Genomic DNA, 20,063 nt, shown 5'->3' on the forward strand with positions numbered 1-20,063 from the left:
TTTACAATACAAAAAGCTGGAAGCAACCAAGGTGTCTGTCAACGGATGAATGGGTAAATAAATTATGGTATATTCACACAATGGAATACTATGCATCGATAAAGAACAGTGACGAATCTCTGAAACATTTCATAACATGGAGGAAGCTGGAAGGCATTATGCTGAGCGAAATGAGTCAGAGGCAAAAGGACAAATATTGTATAAGACCACTATTATAAGATCTTGAGAAATAGAAAAAACTGAGAAGAACACATACTTTTGTGTTTACGAAGGGGGGAGGGAGGGAGGGAGGGAGGGAGAGGGTTTTTTATTGATCAATCAGTAGATAAGAACTGCTTTGGGTGAAGGGAAAGACAACACTCAATACAAGGAAGGTCAGCCCAATTGGACTGGACTAAAAGCAAAGAGGTTTCTGGGATAAAATGAATGCTTCAAAGGTCAGCGGAGCAGGGGCTGGGGTCTGGGGAACATGGTTTGAGGGGACTTCTAAGTCAGTTGGCAAAATAATTCTATTATGAAAACATTCTGCATCCCACTTTGAAATGTGGCGTCTGGGGTCCTAAATGCTAACAAGTGGCCATCTAAGATACATCAATTGGTCTCAACCCACCTGGAGCAAAGGAAAATGAAGAACACCAAGGTCACACAACAACTAAGAACCCAAGAGACAGAAAGGAGCACATGAACCAGAGACCTACATCATCCTGAGACCAGAAGAACTAGTTGGTGCCCGGCCACAATCGATGACTGCCCTGTCAGGGAGCACAACAGAGAACTCCTGAGGGAGCAGGAGATCAGTGGGATGCAGACCCCAAATTCTCATAAAAAGACCATACTTAATGGTCTGACTGCGACTAGAGGAATCCCGGCGGCAATGCTCCCCAGACCTTCTGTTGGCACAGGACAGGAACCATCCCCGAAGACAACTCATCAGACATGAAAGGGACTGGTCAGCGGGTGGGAGAGAGACGCTGATGAAGAGTGAGCTAATTAAATCAGGTGGGCACTGGAGAGTGTGTTGGCAACTCTTGACTGGAGGGGGGATGGGAAGATAGAGAGAGAGGGAAGATGGCAAAATTGTCACGAAAGGAGAGACTGAAAGGGCTGACTCAATAGGGGGAGAGCAAGTGGGAGAAGGGAGTAAGATGTATGTAAACTTACATGTGACAGACTGATTGGATTTGTAAATGTTCACTTGAAGCTTAATAAAAGTTAATTAAAAAAAAAAAAAAGAGGGAGACTCAACAAGATGGATTGACACAGTGGCTGCAACAATGGGCTTAAGCGTAATAACAATTATGAGGATGGCACAGGAACTGGGTGGCACCTACCAACAACAGCAGAAATGGAATAATATTTAAGGCACTAGTAATTAAAAAAGACAGATAACTAAAGCTAATTCACTACCTTAAAGACACTTATAGTCATGGGGTGAGGGTGGGGGTATGTATATAAACAAATACATATGTTACATAACGAAGCTCTATATGATCAGGGATGGATTATCCAATAACCGAGATACTCATGGGCTTACTTGTTCTTACTTATTAATCTGTAGTACCCAATTTCACCTGTTTTTCACCACAGCATAACTGTGGTGAGGCTCACGTGAAATTGAGCACTACAGATTAGGAAGTAAACACAATTAAGCCTGCACACACTTTGCTTGGAAACCCTGGTGGCATGGTGGTTAAGTGCTATGGCTGCTAACTCAGAGGGTGGCAGTTCAAATCTGCCAGGTGCTCCTTGGAAATTCTATGGGGCAGTTCTACTCTGTCCTATAGGCTTTTTATGAGTCAGAATCGACTCGACGACAGTGGGTTTGTTTTTTTATTTTTTATACCTTGCTTACTGGTTAATCCACCCATTTATATGATATATGGATATAATTAAAGTAATAATGTAATACATTAAATAGTAACAAAGGCCTAACGATCTGAGTCTTTAAAAACTGACAACCAAGAAAACCCTATGGGGAGTAGTGGTACTCTCTAACATACTGGGTTACCATGAATCAGAACACACAATTTTTTTAATCATAAAGAACATAAATAAATAAATTTCTTAAACATGTGCTCACAAATATTATTTTAGTTGTTAAAAAATTATCTATTTTAATATACATGTAAGTGAAAATCATGGATTCCACATATTACAAATGTAAAAAGACACGCTTTAGATATCATAAAAATATACTAAATATTTTGACATATCAAATTAGTTCACTTCAACTGAACTTATCATTTGATATTAGTTCAAAATGGTTACTTTTGATTTGGATTTATCGTTCTCATTCATGTAGCACTTAAAGCACTCACTGATGAAGGTAAAGAGTACAGTTTTCAGTATGGATTACACCTGAACATAAAGAAAATGAAAATCCTTACAACTGGACTAATAAACAACATTATGGTAAATGGTGAAGAAATGGAAGTTGTCAAGGATTTCATTCTTCTTGGATCCACAATCAATATCCATGAAAGCAGGAGTCGAGAAATCAAATGATGTACTGCACTGAGCAAATATGCTGCCGAAGACCTAAATGTTGAAAGGCAAATACGTCCCTTAGATTGCTGAGATGTGCCTGACCCAAGCCACAGTACTTTCAATTGCCTCATATGCATGCAAAAGCTGGACAATGAAAAAGGAAGACCAATAAGAATTGACACATTTGAATGGTGGTGTTGGTGAAGAATATTAAATACACTTTAGACTGCCAAAAGAATGAACAAATCTGTCTTGGAAGAAGTACAGCTGGAATGCTCCTTTAGAAGCGTGGACGGTGACAGTTCTCTCACTTACTCTGGATGTGTCATAAGGAGGGACTATTTGCTGGAGAATAAGGTAAAATAGACAGTCAGTGAAAATGAGATGGATTGTCACAGTGGCTACAACAATGGGCTCAAGCACAGCAATGACTGTGAGGATGGCACAGGACCAGGAAATGTTTTGTTCTGCTATACACAAGGTCAGTATGAGCTGGAGCCAACATGATGGCACCTAACAACAAACAGTCACGTCAGAAATTTTCACATAAAAGTCCTTTGTAAACAAACTTCATAGTTACATCTCCCAAATTGTTTACCACACATTGTGATTAATTATTGCAATTACTGTACTTTTTCTAAACTAACCCAGTGCCGTCTAAACTAGCATCCCAAAAAAACCAACCAAACCCACTGTCATTGAGTTGATTCCAACTTATAGCGACCCTACAGGACAGAGTAGAACTGCTCCATAGAGTTTCCAAGGAGCACCTGGTGGATTCAAACTGCCGAACTTTATGGTTAGCAGCCGTAGCACTTAACCACTACGCCACCAGGGTTTCCTAGCATTCAGGAAACAAAAATTACTGTACTTTTTCAACCAGCATCCAGGAAACAAAAATACATTGAAACAAATCTTCAGAAAATGAAAATTTTCACGAGTCAAAGTTATCAAATACCTGTGATTCTGTTCATTCACATTTGATGTTATGTAGGTATTTAAAAAATTATAATTATTAAGGTATAATGAATAAAAAAAAAATTTTTTTAAGGTAAGTATATTTTGGGAAAGGGAATGTTGGGCAAAGGTTCACTTTTCTCCCAATCTTCAAATCTGTTTCACTTCTTTATTTTATTTTTATTGTGCTTTTTTTTAAGTGAAAGTTACAAATCAAGTCAGTTCTCTTACAAAAATTTATATACACCTTCCTATGTACTCTTAGTTGCTCTCCCCCTAATGAAATGGCACACTCCTTCTCTCCACCCTGTATTCCCTGTGTCCGTTCAGCCAGCTTTTGTGCCACTCTGCCTTCTCATCTCCCCTCCGGACATGGTCTGTCCACACAGTCTCATGTGTCTACTTGAGCCAAGAAGCTCACTCCTCACCAGTATCATTTTCTATCTTATGGTCCAGGCCAATCCATGTCTGAAGGGTTGGCTTTGAGGATATTTCCAGTCTTCTGCTAACAGAAGATCTGGGGACCATGACCTCGGGGGTCCTCCTGTCTCAGTCAGACCATTAAGTCTAGTCTTTTTACAAGTATTTAAGGTCTGCATCTGACTGCTCTCCTGCTCCATCAGGGATTCTCTGTTGTGTTCCCTGTCAGGACAATCATCGGTTGTAGCCGGGCACCATCTAGTTCTTCTGGTCTCAGGCTGATACAATCTCTGATTTATGTGGCCCTTTCTGTCTCTTGAGCTCATACTTACCTTATGTCTTTAAAAAAAAACAAAAAATGTCTTTAGTGTTCTGCATTTTCCTTTGCTCCAAGTGGGTTGAGACCAATTGATGCATCTTAGATGGCCGCTTGCTAGCATTTAAGACTCCAGACGCCACTCATCAAAGTGGGATGCAGAATGTCTTCTTAACAGATTTTATTATGCCAATTGACCTAGATGTTCCCTGAAACCATGGTCCCCAGACCCCCGCCCCTGCTACAAAGCATTGGTTTATTCAGGAAACTTCTTTGTTTTGTTTTGGTTTAGTCCAGTTGTGCTGACCTCTCCTGTATTGTGTGTTGTTTTTCCCTTCACCTAAAATAGTTCTTGTTTACTATCTTTTACTATCTAATTAGTGAATACCACTCTCCCTCCCTCCCTCCCCACCCTTGTAACCATGAAAGAATATTTTCTTCTCTGTTTAAACTATTTCTTGAGCTCTTATAATAATGGTCTTCTACAATATTTGTCCTTTTGCAATTGACTAATTTCACTCAGCATAATGCCTTCCAGATTCCTCCATGTTATGAAATGTTTCACGGATTCATCATTGTTCTTTATCCAGTCATCCATTGATGGGCACCTTCGTTGCTTCCATCTTTTTGCTATTCTAAACAGAGCTGCAGTGAGCATGAGTGTGCATATATCTGTTCATATAAAGGTTGTTATTTCTTTAGGATATATTCCAAGGAATGGGATTGCTAGATGATATGGTAGTTCTATTTCTAGTTTAAGAAACCACCAAATTGCTTTCCAAAGTGGCTGTACCATTTTACATTCCCACTAGCAGTGTATAAGTGTTCCAGTCTCTCTACAACCTCTCCAAAACTTATCATTTTGTTTTTCGGATTTGTTGGAGGTGAAATCTCATTGTAGTTTTGATTTGCATTTTTTTTTTTAATGGCTAATGATCATGAGCATTTCCTCATGTATCTGTTAGCTGTCTGAATGCCTTCTCTGGTGAAGTGTCTGTTCATGTGCCCATTTTTTAATTGGGTTATTTGTCTTTTTGTTCAGTTTTTTCAGGAGCATGTAGATTTTAGAGATCAGACACTGATCAAAAATGTCACAGCTAAAAACTTTTTCCCAGTCTGTAGGTAATCTTTTTACTCTTTTGGTGAAGTCTCTGGATGTTTGATTTTTAGGAGCTCCCAGTTATCTGGAAACCCTGGTGGCATAGTGGATAAGTATGACAGCTGCTAACCAGAAGGTCAGCCGTTCCAATCCACCAGGTGCTCCTTGGAAACTCTATGGGGCAGTTCTACTCTGTCCTATAGGGTCACTATGAGTCGGAATTGACTTGATGGCAGTGGGTTCCCAGTTATCTAGTTCCTTTTCTGGTGTTTGTGCATTGTTAGTAATGTTCTGTATACTCTTCATCCCATGTATTAAGGCTCCTAGCATTGTCCCTATTTTTTCTTCCACGATCTTTATCATTTTACATTTTATATTTCGGTCTTTGATCCCTTTTGAGTTAGTTTTTGTGCATGGTGTGAGTTATGGGTCTTGTTTCATTTTTTTGCAGATGAATATCCAGTTATGCCAGCACCATTTGTTAAAGGGACTGTCTTTTCCCCACTTAACTGACTTTGGGCCTTTGTCAAATATCAGCTGCTCATATATGGATGGATTTATGTCTGCATTCTCAATTCTGTTCCGTTGGTCTATGTATCTGTTGTACCAGTACCAGGCTGTTTTGACTACTGTGGCAGTATAATAGGCTCAAAAATCAGGTAGTGTGAGGCCTCCCACTTTGTTCTTCTTTTTAAGTAATGCTTTACTTATCCAGGGCCCCTTTTTCTTCCATATGAAGTTGGTGATTTGTTTCTCCATCTCATTTAAAAACGGCATTGGATTGGAATTGCATTGTATCCATAGATCACTTTCGGCAGAATAGACGTTTTTACAATGTTCAGTTTTCCTAACCATAAGCAAGGTATGTTTTTCCACTTATGTAGGTCTCTTTTGGATTCTTGCAGTACTGTTTTATAGTTTTCTTTGTATAGTTCTTTTATGTCTCTGGTTAGATTTATTCCTAAGTATTTTATCTTCTTGGTGGCTACTATAAATGGTATTGATTTTGTGATTTCCTCTTTGACATTCTCTTTGTAGGTGTAGAGGAATCCAATGGATTTTTGTACGTTTATCTTGTATCCTGATAGTCTGCTGAGCTCTTCTATTAGTTTCAGTAGTTTTCTTGAGGATTCTTTAGGGTTTTCTGTGTATAACATCATGTCATCTGCAAATAGAGATACCTCTACTTCTTCCTTACTGGTCTGGATGCGCTTTATTTCTTTATCTAGCCTAATTGCTCTGGCTAGGACCTCCAGCACAATGTTGAATAAGAGTGGTGATAAACGGCATCCTTGTCTGGTTTCCGTTCTCAAGTGGGATGCTTTCAGTATCTCTCCATTTAGAATGATGTTGGGTGTTAGCTTTGTATAAATGCCCTCTATTATACTGATGAATTTTCCTTTTATTCCTATTTTGCTGAGAGCTTCTGTTAATAAGGGGAAAAGACAATCTGTCATCTCCACTAAGCTGGGGAGCTCAGGACAGAAGTGGCTCCTGTCCAGGCACAAATGGTCAGTGGACTCTGAATACCTTTCACCCCTGCATGGACCTGTGTGGGCCCAATTCAGGGGATTATGCCCTTGTTACTGCAACGGTGTATGTGCTTACGGTCTTACTTCAACTATCTTAGCTGTGCGGTTGAGAGGTGGATTTTTGATGCTTGACACCACTTTGCTTATTAAATAGGGTCCTCGTCTACCAACATCAGGGGCATGAGGACTGGTGGCTCCACACATGTCACCTAGTCACCTGTGACAGGGGTCCAAGGATGAGTGGTACCTCCCAGTCGTTACAATCAAAAGCACTGGGTGTCCATAGTCCAGCTACAGAACCCACCCACCTGTGTGCTCTAGGGAACAGGGATCCGCTTTCCTCACACTCACACAGGGGACTGTTGTCACCCCTTTGCCTTGTTCAGAGTGTGACGCCCTGCTGCAACCAGATACCGCTTCCTACACCAATTACCCCTGCTCCTCTAAGACTGTAGGACAGTGCCTGTACCATACACTTGATGACCAACTACCTACACACCTGAGCTGAATCCATACAAGAAAAGTGAATTGACTTCCTAGGCTCATACACCTGGTAACAGCTCTAGCCATCTGGTGACAGGACATTAGAGCTTCAGAGGTACAAATAATCAAGCTAGCTCACTCAAGCAGCCATTTGGACATATCAAAATAAAACAAAGCAAGAAGCTAGGACACAGTAAGCGAACATAGAATAAATTAATACAATAACTTATAGATGACTCGGAGACAACAGTCAATATCAAATCACATAAAGAAGCAGACCACAATTACTTCAACAAGCTCTCATAACAAGGAATCTTCTGGATGAAGGTGTCTTCCTGGAATTATGAGATGTAGAATACAAAAGATGAATATACAGAACTCTTCAAGACATCAGGAACAAGATCAGGCAAAATGAAGACCAAGCCAAGGAGCTCACAGATAAGGCAGTTGAGGGTGTTAAAAAGGTTATTCAAGAACATAATGAAAAATGTAATAGGATGCAAAAATTCATAGAGAGACAGCAATCAAAAATTCAGAAGATGAACAATAAAATTACAGATTTAGACTACTCAACAGAAAATCAGAGGAGTAGAGCTGAGCAAATGGAAGGCAAAATTAGTGAGAAAGAAGATAAAAAAGCTTGGCACCAATATGTTTGAAGAAAAAGAAGATAAAAGAATTTTTATAAAAATGAAGAAAGCCTAAGAATCATGTGGGACTGTATCAAGAGAAATAAACTACGAACGATTGGAGTACCAGAACAAGGAGGGAAAACAGAAAATACAGACAGAATTGTTGAAGATTTGTTGGCAGAAAACTTCCCTGATGTCGTGAAAGATGAGAAGGTATCTATTCAAGATGCTCATCAAACTCCACATAAGGTAGATCTCAAAAGAAAATCACTGGAACATATTATAATCAAACTTGCCAAAACCAAAGATAAAGAGAGAATTTTATGAGTGGCTAGGGACAAATGAAAAGTCCCCTACAAAAGGAGAGTCAAAAAGAATAAGCTCGGACTACTCGGCAGAAACCACGCAGGCAAGAAGGCAATGGCATGGCATTATTGGAGGAAAAAAATTGCCAACCAAGAATCATATATCCAGCAAAACTGTCTCTCAAATATGAAGGTGAAATTAGGACACTTCCAAATAAACAGAAGTTTAGAGAATTTGTAAAAACCAAACCAAAACTACAAGAAATACTAAAGGGAGCTCTATGGTAAGAAATCAGTAATATCAGATTATCAACTCAAGACTAGAACACAGGACAGAACAACCAGATATCAACCCAGAGAGGGAAATCACAAAAATAAATTATGATAAAAACACACAAAACTGGGATACAGCAATGTCATTAAGTAAAAGAAGACAATATTAAATCAATAAAGAGGGACTGAAAAATGTAGTCACAGATCTTTCATATGGAGAGTAAGTCAAGGCAACATAAAGAAATAAAAGTTAGGTTGAAACTTAGAAAAAATAGGGGTAAATATTAAGGTAATCACAAAGGAGACTAACAATCCTATACATCAAAATAAAATACAAGAAAAACATAAAGACTCAGCAAAAACAAAATCAACAACGAATAAGAGGAAAAGACAATGTATAAACTACTCAGCACAAAAAATTAAGTGTAAAAAAGAAACTGTCAACAACACACACACACACAAAAAGACATCAAAATGACAGCACTAAACTCATGTTGTTGTTGTTGTTGTTAAGTACAATCGAGTCGGTTCCAACTCATAGCGACCCTACGCACAAGAGAATGAAACACTGCCCGGTCATGCACCATCCTTAGAATCGTTGTTATGGTTGAGCCCATTGTTGCAGCCACGGTGTCAATCCACCTTGTTGAGGGTCTTCCTCTTTTCCACTGACCCTGTACTCTGCCAAGCATGATGTCCTTCTCCAGGGACTCATCCCTCCTGACAACATGTCTAAAGTATGTAAGTCGCAGTCTCACCACGTTGCCTCTAAGGAGCATTCTGGCTGCACTTCTTCCAAGACAGATTTGTTCGTTCTTTTGGCAGTTCATGGTATATTCAATATTCTTCGCCAACACCACAATTTAGGGGCAACAACTCTTCTTCAGTCTTCCTTATTCATTGTCCAGCTTTCACATGCATACGATGCGACTGAAAATACCATGGCTTGGGTCAGGCGCACCTTAGTCTTCAGGGATATGTCATCTTAGTCATCTTTGCTCTTCAACACTTTGAAGAGGTCCTTTGCAGCAGATATGCCCAATGCAATGCGTCCTTTGATTTCTTGATTGCTGCTTCCATGGCTGTTGATTGTAGATCCAAGTAAAATGAAATCCTTGACAACTTCAATCTTTTTCCATTTATCATGATGTTGCTCATTGGTCCAGTCGTGAGGATTTTTGTTTTCTTTATGTTGAGGTGTAATCCGTACTGAAGGCTGTGGTCTTTGATTTTCATTAGTAACTGCTTCAACTCCTCTTCACTTTCAGCAAGCAAGATTGTGTCATCTGCATAATGCAGATTGTTAATGAGTCATGCACCAATCCTGATGCCCCGTTCTTCTTCACATAGTCCAGTTTTTCGGATTATTTGTTCAGCATACAGATTAAATAGGTATAGTGAAAGAATACAACCCTGACACACAACTTTCCTGACTTGAAACCAATCAGTATCCCGTTGTTCTGTCCAAACAACTGCCTCTTGATCCATGTAAAAGGTTCCTCATGAACACAATTAAGTGTTCTGGAATTCCCATTCTTCGCAGTGTTATCCATAGTTTATCATCCACACAGTCGAATGCCTTTGCATAGTCAATGAAACACAGGTAAAAACCCTTCTGGTATTCTCTGCTTTCAGCCAGGATTCATCTGACTTCAGCAATGATATCCCTGGATCCACGTCCTCTTCTGAAACTGGCCTGAATTTCTGGAAGTTCCCTCTCGATATACTGCTATAGCCGTTTTTGAATGATCTTCAGCAAAATGTTGCTTTCATGTGATATTAATGATATTGTTCTATAATTTCCACATTTGGTTGTATCACCTTTCTTGGGAATAGGCATAAATATGGATCTCTTCCAGTCAGTTGGCCAGGAAGCTGTCTTCAATATTTCTTGGCATAGACGAGTGAGCACCTCCAGCGCTGCATCTGTTTGTTGAAACATCTCAATTGATATTCCATCAATTCCTGGAGCCTTGTTTTTTGCCAATGCCTTCAGAGTAGATTGGGCTTCTTCCTTCAGTACCATTGTTCCTGATCATATGCCACCTTTTGAAATGGTTGAATATCAACTAATTCTTTTTGGTATAATGACTCTGTGTATTCCTTCCATCTTCTTTTGATGCTTCCTGCATCATTTAATATTTTCCCCATGGAATCCTTCACTATTGCAACTCGAGGCTTGAATTTTTTCTTCCGTTCTTTCAGCTTGAGAAACACCAAGGGTGTTCTTCCCCTTTTGTTTTTCCATCTCCAGTTTTTTGCACATGTCATTATAATACTTTGTTTTCCCGAGAGGCCCTTTGAAATCTTCTATTCACTTCTTTTACTTCATCAATTCTTCCTTTTGCTTTAGCTGTTCAATGCTCAAGAGCAAGTTTCAGAGTCTCCTCTGACATCCAACTTCGTCTTTTGTTTCTTTCCTGTCTTTTCAGTGACCTCTTGCTTTCTTCATGGATGATGTCCTTGATGTCATTCCACAACTCGTCTGGTCTTTGGTCACTAGTGTTCAATGCATCAAATCTATTCTTGAGACGGTCTCTAAATTCAGGTGGGATATACTCAAGATCATATTTTGGCTCTCGTGGACTTGCTTTGATTTTCTTCAGTTTCAGATTGAACTTGCATATGAGCAATTGATGGTCTGTTCCACAGTCGGCCCCTGGCCTTGTTCTGACTGATGATATTGAGCTTTTCCATCGTCTCTTTCAACACATGTAGTCAATTTGATTTCTGTGTGTTCTGTCTGGCGAGGTCCGTGTGTATAGTCACCGTTTATGTTGGTGAAAGAAGGTATTTGCAATGAAAAAGTCTTTGGTCTTGCAAAATTCTATCATTCGATCTCCGGTGTTGTTTCTATCACCAAGGCTGTATTTTCCAACTACTGATCCTTCTTCTTTGTTTCTAACTTTCACATTCCAATTGCCAGTAATTACCAATGCATCTTGATTGTATGTTTGATCAATTTCAGACTGAAGCAGCTGATAAAAATCTTCTATTTCTTCATCTTTGGACTTAGTGGTTGGTGGTAAATTTGAATAATAGTCGTATTAACTAGTCTTCCTTGTAGGCATATGGATATTATCCTATCCCTGACAGCGTTGTACTTCAGGATGGATCTTGAAACATTCTTTTTGACAATGAATGCAACACCATTCCTCTTCAGGTTGTCATTCCCAGCATAGAAGACTATATGATTTTCCGATTCAAAATGGCCAATACCAGTCCATTTCAAGTCACTAATGCCTAGGATATCAATGTTTATGTGTTCCATTTCATTTTTAATGATTTCCAATTTTCCTAGATTCATATGTCGTACATTCCAGGTTCCAATGTTTAACGGATGTTTGTAGCTGTTTCTTCTCATTTTGAGTTGGCCACATCAGCAAATGAAGGTTCTGGAAGCTTTACTCTATCCACGTTATTAAGGTTGACTCTATTTTGAGGAGACAGCTCTTCCCCGCTCATCTTTTGAGTGCCTTCCAACCTGGGGGGCTCATCTTCTAGCAGTATATCAGACATTGTTCCGCTGCTATTCATAAGGTTTTCACTGGCTAATGCTTTTCAGAAGTAGACTGCCGGGTTCTTCTTCCTAGTCTGTGTTAGTCTGGAAGCTCAGCTGAAACCTGTCCTGCATAGGTGACCCTGCTGGTATCTGAATACCAGTGGCATAGCTTCCAGCATCACAGCAACACAGAAGCCCCCACAGTAGAAGAAACTGACAGACACTAAACTCATACCTAACCATAATTACGCTGAATGTAAACGGACTAAATGCATCAATAAGAGACAGAGTGGCAGAATGGATAAAAAAACACAATCTGTCTATATGTTGCCTACAAGAGACACACCTTAGACTTCAAGACACAAACAAACTAAAACTCAAAGGATGGAAAAATACACATCAAGCAAATAACAACCAAAAAAGAGCAGGAGTGGCAATATTAATTTTTGACACAATAGACTCCAAAGTTAAATCCACCACAAAGGATAAGGAAGGACATGAAATAATGATTAAAGGGACAGTATACCAGGAGGATATAACCATATGAAATATTTATGTACCCAATGAAAGGGCTTCAAGATACTTAAAAAGTAACTCTAACAGCACTGAAAAGTAAGATAGACAGCGCCACAATAATAGTAGGGACTTCAAAACACCACTTTCAATGAAGGCCTGAACACCCAGAAATAAGTTCAGTAAAGACATGGAAGATCTAAATGCCACAATCAGCCAACTTGACGTAGACATATACAGAACTCTCCACCCAACAGCATCCAAGGATACTTCCTTTTCCAAAGCACATGGAGCATTCTCTAGAATAGGCCACATACTAGGTCATAAAGCAAGCCATAGCAGAATCCAGAACAATGAAATATTACAAAGCATTTGACCATAAAGCCATAAAAGTAGAAATCAATAACAGAAAAAGCAGGGAAAAGAAATCAAACACTTGGAAACCGAATAACACCATGCTCAAAAATGGCTGGGTTATAGGAGAAATTAGGGACGGAATAAAAAAATTCATAGCATCCAAGAAGAATGAAAAGACTTCCTAACAGGACCTTTGGGACACAGCTAAATCAGTGCTCAGAGGTCAATTTATAGCAATAAATGCACACGTGCACACACACACACACACACACAAAGAAGGGCCAAATTGAAAGAATTATCCCTACAACTTGAACAGATAGAGAGAAACAAAGAAAACCTCAGTTACTAGAAGAAAGCAAATAATAAAAATTAGAGCAGAATTAAACAAAATAGAGAACAGAAAAAACAATTGAAAGAGTTAATTAGACAAAAAGCTGGTTCTTTGAAAAAATTAACAAAATTGATAAACCATTTGCCGAACTGACAAAAGTAAAACAGGAAAGGAAGCAACTACCCCGAATAAGAAATAAGATGAGCAGTATCACAACAGACCCAACTAAAATTAAAAGAATCATTCTCAGATTACTATGAAAAACTGTACTCTTTTTTTTTGAAATAAATTTTATTGTGCTTTAAGTGAAAGTTTATAAATCAAGTCAGTCTGTCACATATAAGCTTATATACACCTTACTCCATACTCCCACTTACTCTCTTCCTAATGAGTCAGCCTGCTGCCTCCTTCCAGTCTCTCCTTTCGTGACGATTTTCCAGTTTCTAACCCTCTTTACCCTCCTATCTCCCCTCCAGACAGGAGATGCCAACACAGTCTCAAGTGTCCACCTCATACAAGTAGCTCACTCTTCATCAGCATCTCTCTCCAACCCGTTGTCCAGTCCTTTCCATGTCTGATGAGTTCCCTTCGGGAATGGTTCCTGTCCTGGGCCAACAGAAGGTTTGGGGACGGTGACTGCCAGGATTCTTCTAGTCTCAGTCAGACCATTAAGTCTGGTCTTTTTATGAGAATTTGGGGTCCGCATCCCACTGATCTTCTGCTCCCCCAGGGGTTCTCTGTTGTACTCCCTGTCAGGGCAGTCATCGGTTGTGGCCAGGCACCATCTAGTTCTTCTGGTCTCAGGATTATGTAAGTCTCTGGTTCACGTGGCCTTTTCTCTTTCCTGGGCTCATAGTTATCCTGTGACGCTGGTGTTCTTCGTTCTCCTTTAATCCAGGTGGGTTGAGACCAATTGATGCATCTTAGATGGCCACTTGTTAGCATTTAAGACCCCAGACGCCACATTTCAAAGTGGGATACAGAATGTTGTCAGAATTATTTTGCCAATTCACTTAGAGGTCCCTGAAGCCATAGTCCCCAAACCCCCACCCTTGCTCCGCTGACCTTCGAAGCATTCAGGTTATCCCGGAAACTTCTTTTGCCTTTGGTCCAGTCCAGTTGAGCTGACCTTCCATGTATTGAGTATTGTCCTTCCCTTCACCTAAAGTAGTTCTTATCTACTAATTAATCAGTAAATGACCCTCTCCAACCCTCCCTCCCTCCCCCCCTCTTAACCACAAAAGTATGTGTTCTTCTAAGTTTATACTATTTCTCAAGATCTTATAATAGTGGACTTATACAATATTTGTCCTTTTGCATCTAATTTCACTCAGCATAATGCCTTCCAGGTTCCTCCATGTTATGAAATGTTTCACAGATTCGTCACTGTTCTTTATCGATGCGTAGTATTCCATTGTGTGAATATAGCATAATTTATTTACCCATTCATCCGTTGATGGACACCTTGGTTGCTTCCAGCTTTTTGCTATTGTAAACAGAGCTGCAATAAACATGGGTGTGCACATATCTGTTTCTGTAAAGGCTCTTCTTTCTCTAGGGTATATTCCGAGGAGTGGGATCTCTGGGTTGTATGGTAGTTCTATTTCTTACTTTTTAAGAAAACACCAGATAGATTTCCAAAGTGGTTGTACCATTTTACATTCCCACCAGCAGTGTATAAGAGTTCCAATCTCTCCGCAGCCTCTTCAACATTTATTATTTTGTGTTTTTTGGATTAATGCCAGCCTTGTTGGAGATGGAATCTCATCGCAGTTTTAATTTGCATTTCTCTAATGGCTAATGATAGAGAGCATTTTCTCATGTATCTGTTAGCTGCCTGAATACCTTCTTTAGCAAAGAGCGTGTTCATATCCTTTGCCCACTTTTTGATTGGGTTGTTTGTCTTTTTGTGGTTGAGTTTTAACAGAATCATGTAGATTTTAGAGATCCGGCGCTGGTCAGAGATGTCATAGCTGAATATTCTTTCCCAGTCTGTAGGTGGTCTTTTTACTCTTTTGGTGAAGTCTTTAGATGAGCATAGGTGTTTGATTTTTAGGAGCTCCCAGTTATCTGGTTTCTCTTCCTCATTTTTGGTAATGTTTTGTATTCTGTTTATGCCTTGTATTAGGGCTCCTAATGTTGTCCCTATTTTTTCTTCCATGATCTTTATCGTTTTAGTCTTTATGTTTAGGTCTTTGATCCACGTGGAGTTAGTTTTTGTGCATGGTGTGAGGTATGGGTCCTGTTTCATTTTTTTGCAAATGGATATCCAGTTATGCCAGCACCGTTTGTTAAAAAGACTACCTTTTCCCCAATTAACTGACACAGGGCCTTTGTCAAATATCAGCTGCTCATATGTCTCCATTCTCAATTCTGTTCCATTGGTCTATGTGCCTGTTGTTGTACCAGTACCAGGCTGTTTTGACTACTGTGGCTGTATAAAAAAAAAAAGGCTGTATAATAGGTTCTAAAATCAGGTAGAGTGAGGACTCCCACTTTCTTCTTCTTTTTCAGCAATGCTTTTTTTTTACTTATCTTTCCCTTCCATATGAAGTCGGTGATTTGTTTCTCCACCACATTAAAAAATGTCATTGGAATTTGGATCAGAAGTGCATTGTATGTATAGATGGCTTTTGGTAGAATAGACATTTTTTCTATGTTAAGTCTTCCTATCCATGAGCAAGGTATGTTTTTCCACTTACGTAGGTCCTTTTTAGTTTCTTGCAGTAGTACTTTGTAGTTTTCTTTGTGTAGGTCTTTTACATCTTTGGTAAGATTTATTCCTAAGTATTTTATCTTCTTGGAGGCTACTGTGAATGGTATTGATTTGATGATTTCCTCCTCGATGTTCTTTTTGTTGATGTAGAGGAATCCAAGTGATTTTTGTATGTTTATCTTATAACCTGCGACTCTGCCAAACTCTTCTATAAGTTTCAGCAGTTTTCTGGAGGATTCCTTAGGGTTTTCTGTGTATAAGATCATGTCATCTGCAAATAGAGATAATTTTACTTCCTCCTTGCCAATCCAGATGCCCTTTATTTCTTTGTCTAGCCTAATTGCTCTGGCTAGGACCTCTAGCGCAATGTTGAATAAGAGCAGTGATAGAGGGCATCCTTGTCTGGTTCCTGTTCTCAAGGGAAATGCTTTCAGGCTCTCTCCATTTAGGGTGATGTTGGCTGTTGGCTTTATTTATTTATTTTATTATTTTTTTTAGATGCCCTTTATTATGTTGAGGAATTTTCCTTCAATTCCTGTTTTGCTGAGTTATCATGAATGGGTGTTGGACTTTGTCAAATGCCTTTTCTGCATATATTGATAATCATGTGGTTTTTGTCTTTTGTTTTATTTATATGGTGGATTACATTAATGGTTTTTCTAATATTAAACCAGCCTTGCATAAAAAAAATCCCACTTGGTGGTGGTGGATTATTTTTTTGATATGTTGTTGAATTCTATTGGCTAGAATTTTGTTGAGGATTTTTGCATCTATGTTCATGAGGGATATAGGTCTGTAATTTTCTTTTTTTGTGGTGTCTTTATCTGGTTTTGTTATCAGGGATATGGTGGCTTCATAGAATGAGTTAGGTGGTATTCCATCATTTTCTATGCTTTGAAATACCTTTAGTAGTAGTGGTGTTAACTCTTCTCTGAAAGTTTGGTAGAACTCTGCAGTGAAGCCGTCTGGGTCAGGGCTTTTTTTTTGTTGGGAGTTTTTTGATTACCTTTTCAATCTCTTTTTTTGTTATGGTTCTATTTAGTTGTTCTACTTCTGATTGCGTTAGTTTAGGTAGGTAGTGTTTTTCTAGGAATTCATCCATTTCTTCTAGGTTTGCAAATTTGTTAGAGTACAATTTTTCGTAATAATCTGATATGATTCTTTTAATTTCAGTTGGGTCTGTTGTGATGTGGCCCATCTCGTTTCTTACTCGGGTTATTTGTTTCCTTTCCTGTATTTCTTTAGTCAGTCTGGCCAATGGTTTATCAATTTTGTTAATTTTTTCAAAGAACCAGCTTTTAGCTTTGTTAATTCTTTCAATTGTTTTTCTGTTCTCTAATTCATTTAGTTCAGCTCTAATTTTTATTATTTGTTTTCTTCTGGTGCCTGATGGATTCTTTTGTTGCTCGCTTTCTATTTGTTCAAGTTGAAGGGATAGTTCTCTGATTTTCGCTTTTTCTTCTTTATGTATGTGTGCATTCGTCGATATAAATTGACCTCTGAGCACTGCTTTTGCTGTGTCCCGTAGAGGTTTTGATAGGAAGTGTTTTCACTCTCATTGCATTCTATGAATTTCCTTATTCCCTCCTTAATGTCTTCTATAACCCAGTCTTTTTTCATTAAGGTATTGTTCAGTTTCCAAGTATTGATTTCTTTTCCCTAATTTTTCTGTTATTGATTTCCACTTTTACGGCCTTGTGGTCTGAGAAGATGCTTTGTAATAATTCGATGTTTTGGATTCTGCAAAGGTTTGTTTTATGACCTAATATGTGGTCTATTCTAGAGAATGTTCCATGTGCACTAGGAAAAAAAGTATACTTTGCAGCTGTTGGGTGGAGTGTTCCGTCTAAGTCTATGAGGTCAAGTTGGTTGATTGTAGCAATTAGGTCTTCCGTGTCTCTATTGAGCTTCTTACTGGAAGTCCCGTCCTTCCCCAAAAGTGGTGTGTTGAAGTCTCCTACTATAATTGTGGAGGTGTTTATCTCACTTTTCAGTTCTGTTGAAGTTTGTTTTATGTATCTTGCAGCCCTGTCATTGGGTGCATAAATAATTAATATGGTTATATCCTCCTGGTCTATTGTCCCTTTAATCATTATGTAGTGTCCTTCTTTATCCTTTGTGGTGCATTTAACTTTAAAGTCTATTTTGTCAGAAATTAATATTGCTACTCCTGCTGTTTTTTGCTTGTTGTTTGCTTCATATATTTTTTTCCATCCTTTGAGTTTTAGTTTGTTTGTGTCTCTAAGTCTCTTGTTGGTAGCATATAGATGGATCGTGTTTCTTTATCCAGTCTGAGACTCTCTGTCTCTTTATTGGTGCATTTAGTCCATTTACATTCAGCATAACTATAGATAAGTATGTGTTTAGTGCTGTCATTTTGATGCCTTTTTGTGTGTGTTGTTGACAATTTCATTTTTCCACTTACTTTTTTGTGCTGAGACGTTTTTCATTGTAAATTGTGTGTTCCTCATTTTCATACTAGTTGAATTTATGTTTGCTGAGTCATTATGTTTTTCTTGGTTTTTTATTTTGAGTTATGGAGTTGTTATACCTCTTTGTGGTCACCTTAATATTTACCCCTGTTTTTCTACTAAAAACCTAACTTTTATTGTCCTATATTGCCTTGTTTCCTTGTCCATATGGCAGTTCTATGCCACCTGTATTTAGTCCCTCTTTTTGATTATTTTGATCTTTTACATATTGACTTTAATGATTCCCTGTTTTGAGCATTTTTTTCTTTTTGAAATTAATCTTAATTTGTTTTTGTGATTTCCCTATTTGAGTTGATATCAGGATGTTCTGTTCTGTGACCTTGTGTTGTGCTGGTATCTGATATGATTGGTTTTCTGACCAAACAATTTCCTTTAGTATTTCTTGTAGCTTTGGTTTGGTTTTTGCAAATTCTCTAAGCTTGTGTTTATCTGTAAATGTTTTAATTTCATCTTCATATTTGAGAGAGAGTTTTGCTGGATATACGATCCTTGGCTGGCGGATTTTATCCTTCAGTGCTCTATATATGCCATCCCATTGCCTTCTTGACTGCATGGTTTCTGCTGAGTAGTCTGAACTTATTCTTATTGAGTCTCCTTTGTAGGAGACCTTTCTTTTATCCCTGGCTGCTTTTAAAATTTTCTCTTTATCTTTGGTTTTGGTAAGTTTGATGATAATATGCCTTGGTGATTTTCTTTTTGGATCAATCTTATATGGGGTTTGATAAGCATCTTGGACGGATATCCTTTCGTCTTTCATGATGTCACAGAAATTTTCTGCCAACAGGTCTTCAACTATTCTCTCTGTATTTTCTGTTATCCCTCCCTGTTCTGGGATTCCAATCGCACACAAGTTATTCTTCTTGATAGAGTCCCACATGATTCTTAGGGTTTCTTCATTTTTTTAAATTCTTTTATCTGATTTTTTTTAAGCTATATTGGTGTCAACTCCCTTGTCCTCCAGGTCCCCCACTCTGCATTCCAATTTCTTGATTCTGCTCCTCTGACTTCCTATTGAGTTGTCTAATTTTGTAATTTTCCTGTTAACCTTTTGGATTTCTGAATGCTGCCTCTCTATGGATTCTTGCAGCTTATTAAATTTTCCACTATGTTCTTGAGTAATCTTTTTGATTTCTTCAACTGCTTTATCAGTGTGTTCTTTGGCTTTTTCTGTAGATTGCCTGATTTCATTTCTGAGGTCATCCAAGCGTTCTGTAAATTAGCTTTTTATATTCTGTATCTGGCAATTCCAGGATCATATCTTCATTTGGGAAAGATTTTGATTCTTTAGTTTGGGGAGTTGTAGAAGCAATCATGGTCTGCTTCTTTATGTAGGTTGATATCGACTGCTGTCACCGAGCCATCTATAAGATATTGTAGTGATTTATTTTATAGTTGCTCACCGAGTCTTATCTTGTTTTGTTTTCTTTCAATATACGTAGATGGGCTACTAGATTGCGCTGTCTTGATTGTTGTAGCCCTTGAATCACTTATGTCCTATTACCAGCTGGTTTGGGCTGTTACCAGATATATAAGCCTAAGAGTCCGTTCACTATTCTTGAGTAGAATCTGATTTTGGGTCATCAAGTGTGTGGTGCAGACTGTGGTGATAGTTTTGTGCACCAGATTCTAGTAGCAGCAGGGGGTCACA

This window comes from Loxodonta africana, chromosome 8, assembly GCF_030014295.1.
Source record: "Loxodonta africana isolate mLoxAfr1 chromosome 8, mLoxAfr1.hap2, whole genome shotgun sequence".
Taxonomy (NCBI): Eukaryota; Metazoa; Chordata; class Mammalia; order Proboscidea; family Elephantidae; genus Loxodonta; species Loxodonta africana.